Source organism: Pinus tabuliformis, chromosome Q (assembly GCF_031772625.1).
Source record: "Pinus tabuliformis cultivar Carrire ecotype Pingquan chromosome Q, CPIR1, whole genome shotgun sequence".
In the NCBI taxonomy this organism is placed as follows: Eukaryota; Viridiplantae; Streptophyta; class Pinopsida; order Pinales; family Pinaceae; genus Pinus; species Pinus tabuliformis.
Window position 1 is genome coordinate 806,958,820 of NC_142296.1, and position 3,895 is coordinate 806,962,714.

Genomic DNA, 3,895 nt, shown 5'->3' on the forward strand with positions numbered 1-3,895 from the left:
AGGCACCCGCCGTTCGGTGTGACACGGGGTGTCTTGGGTAGGTTGCCCACCCGTTTTGGAAGAAGAAACGCGGAGGTGTCTCGGGTGACTCGGGTAAGTCACCCGCCGGTCGTGCAAAAGGAAATGGGGGGTGACTTGGGTAAGGTTGCCCACCCGTCGTGCAAAAGGAAATGGGGGGTGACTTGGGTGAGGTTGCCCACCCGTCGTGCAGCCGTAAACGAGGTTCGGTCGAGGAGTACGGTTGGTAGCTCGTGTGAGGGCAAGCCCGCCCAGCTCGGGCAAGGAACTCGGTTGGCACACGAAGGTGTTGCCTATTTGTAAAATTGGCTAAGTATGAAACTTGGTGTTTCCCATGTATACTTGTAAAGCCTCGTAAACATTGTAGAGTTGAATAATATATTGTATTTGGGCAGACTCATTGTTCAGGGAGTTGCCCCTCCCTTTGTACTACGCAATTGTGTTCTTCATGTATAATTGCTGATGATAATGAATGTGTATGGATGTTCATTGGTATAAAGTAAACATAATAATACTTGGTTGCGAAAAACAAACTAAGTAGACTAATGGTTGGGCATAGTCCATGAACATAATTATTGGTGAAAAGAAAGTGTTCGGTGGCGCCGCACCTCGCCAAGTACAGCTGAAAGACTATTGTAGGCCTGGGGGCGTGACACGCGGGGTTCCCATGTCGCTCGTGCCGTGTTGGGCGTGGCGCACACCCCTTGATACCTGCATGATGGGCAAGCCACCGACGGAAGGCGCGCGGGTGACCCTTGTTGCGTGCCCGGATGAAAGAGGTGACCATGTGCGGACGAGTTAGGATGCAGGAAGGTGTGCGACATACGGCAACGGGTGTAATCGGTGAGGTGTTGGAGCCGACCCATGGGTACGACGGTGCACACGAAGGGATGCGGCGGTTCGTTGGAATGGGGCGTGTTGAGGTTATGTGGCAGGTCAGCGGGGCATGCATGTTGATGGAGCCGCCCCTTGTTATCCTTGAGAGACACGGCCCTTGGGCGAAAGGATGTATATAAGTAAGGAGGATGGTGTTCGACGAAGGGACATCGAACTCAGACTTCCACATCGCAGAACAAGTGCGAAGGAAGGAGTTGGGCAAAAACGGAAGGAAAAGAAGGACGCGGGTAAGAGGGCCGCACCAGCGGGCGGATTACAGAGGGCGGGTCAGGCTTGGTAGTGCAGACAGGCAGAGCGGGGTAGGTTACCGTCTAGGCAGGCAGGCTGCACTGCATGCGGGCCGTGTGCCCTCACTATGGACCGCACCGACGGGCAGAATTTGGGCGCCGCGGAAGGCAAAGTCGGGCGGATAGGTTCGCAGTTCAAGTGTGGAGTTGTGTTGTGCAGGCCGTGGGCCAGTGCAGCATGACCACACGACACAACAGGTTGAAAGAATAATTGAAGAAGATAAATTTATGGTAAGTTATTTTCACTGCATTGTTAAGAACACTTATTGGAAAATTGACCGAGTGTTGAAGTAGGCGCAGACCGTGTACTCAAGTATTGGTAAAAAGAAAAAGTACGGCGGTGCCACACCCACTTATGCGTGGTTGAAATACTACCACTAGGATAGGAGCGTGACATGGGGTCTACCAGTCCCTCCTCGATAGAGGTCGCCAAATTGTGGGGAACCCAGGGATTCAATGTCCCGCCTTGTTGAAAGCATCCCAAGCAGGGGAAATTTGTAGTTCCCATGTCTCGTCGCGATGGAAATCGCCCCAGGTGTAGTAAACTTGGTGTACATCAAGCCTGCAACCTCACATCAAGAAAAAGGCTCGGTTGGTCAAGAGAATTAAGGGGTTTCTTCATTGGTAAAGGATCTCTCTAAGGATCAAAGGTTGGAGTCTCTTCTAGATCTAGTCCACCACGGACTATCAAAAGTTGAAAGAAGGACAGAGTGCCGGGGAACGAAGCGCCGAAGAAACAAAGTACAGAGAGGAGGAAGGACTCGACTTGTGCTTGGGGGATATTATTGTCAAGGGTCTAGGGCTTCGCAATGACCAATAAGAAGCTTCAATGAGAGAAATTTCTGTAAGGGTTTTCCTCTGAGAGAGAGAGAGAGAGGTTTTTCCCTGGCAGAGAGCCAACATCTTGTGTTCTTGTTCTTATGTTGTTGGCACTAGTTTGATGAAAGTAAACACACATGCATTAATAAGAAGAGAAAAAGATTAAGATAACATGATAAATTGCAAAAGAGCTTCACAAATTATTATCAAGTCTAGAAGAATCCTGCTATACCCCATTGCCCCAGATTCTTCAATGTGGTATCGGAGCTAAGGTGACACATCAAGGAAAGGGAATTTCAAGAACATCCGCAAGGTTGAAGCGTCAAGCCAAGAAGTCTCAATCACATCAAGGACAAGAAGGTCTACCATCTGTCATTCATTATGGAAGACTACAAAGCAAGAAGAAACGCCTTGTATAAAGGCACCTACAAGAAGAACAAATCAAAGAGGGACCTACATCAAGCTACACCATCTTGAAGAATGAAAGGCACTACAAGTCAAGTCATCAAGCAAGTCCATTTGAAGAAAGCAACTTGAACAACATCAAGATCTAAGGAAGGCAAGCCATCAAGAAGAAAGAAAGTTCACTACATCTCAAACTCTATCAAGTAAGTATATGTCCCCTTTTGAGTATACCTCAGTGTCTTTTTGCAAGGAAAGTAGCAAATTGGTTGGGACCACTACATGTCCAAATTCCAACGGTTTGGATGCCAAGAGTATGGACACTACAAAAGGGATTGTCCTAAACTTAAGAAGGACAACAACAACAAGAGAAAAAGGGAAGAAGCTCATGTAACTCAAGAAGTGAAAGAAGATGACAAGAAGCAAAAGAAGGAAGATCCTCCTATGACTAATTCAACCTCTTTGCTTAAAGTCTTCTTTCAAAGGGGGTAGAGGTCTCATTGGGGGTCCCATTTATGGGATTCAAGAGAGGATGATATATAGGCGAGAGCAGATGAAGCAAGAAAGGCTACACTAATCGAGGAGAACTATCAAATAAAGTCACGAGGATAAAAGCATAATCAAGGTGAGGTTTGTATGCATCAAAGTTTAAGTCATGTCATAATATATATTGATTGGGTCATGGGAAAAGTTCTAGAATCACGATCAAGAATAAAAGGATCTCCTTCGCCAACGACATGCTCAGAGGTATGTGCTACAGTGGAGTAAAGGTCAACATGAAGAAGTGCTCTCATAAGGAGTATAAGGTGGTTGACCAATCAATCCAATAAGAAGCAAATGAAGAACATCACGGTCACAAAGAATAACTATTTGAAAAGATTCCTCAACATCTCTTGAAAGAAGGCACGGAAACTCTGACAAAGGAAGAAAAAGATAAAGGACCCTTGACACCTACGAAGGCCTTGGAGATAGTAATGTGCAGATAACCATTTCCACTCTACAAATATGTCATGATGAAGAGCAATATCACGAAGGGCCACTAAATCAAAGTACGGGAACAAGCGACTACAACTAAGCATCCATGTGATAAGTGTTACGAAGGATAGACAAGGTGAAAAAGGAGTAGCTAGATGACAAAAAGGACCTGATATATATCAAGAAGGCCACTTTCCACGAAGGGAGCAATTACATGACAAACCAGGGGGGAAAGTGATCGATGGCCGGTACCCTGCCAAGAAGAAGTTCAAACAAAGACTTCATGACATCGAAGGAAAGAAGGAGATCAAGCGGTTGAAGGACCCACGAAGAAGACATTGTTGATGAATGGACAAGTCCCTAGCTAAGAGGGAGTTCTAACAAGTTCCCAACTACAAAGGAGCTTGGGCAAGTTCCTTGTCAGAGGAAACTTGGGCATGTCTTCCCCAATCAAGGGGAAGAGATAGACACAACATTCTTGTCTTCACTTGGCAAGA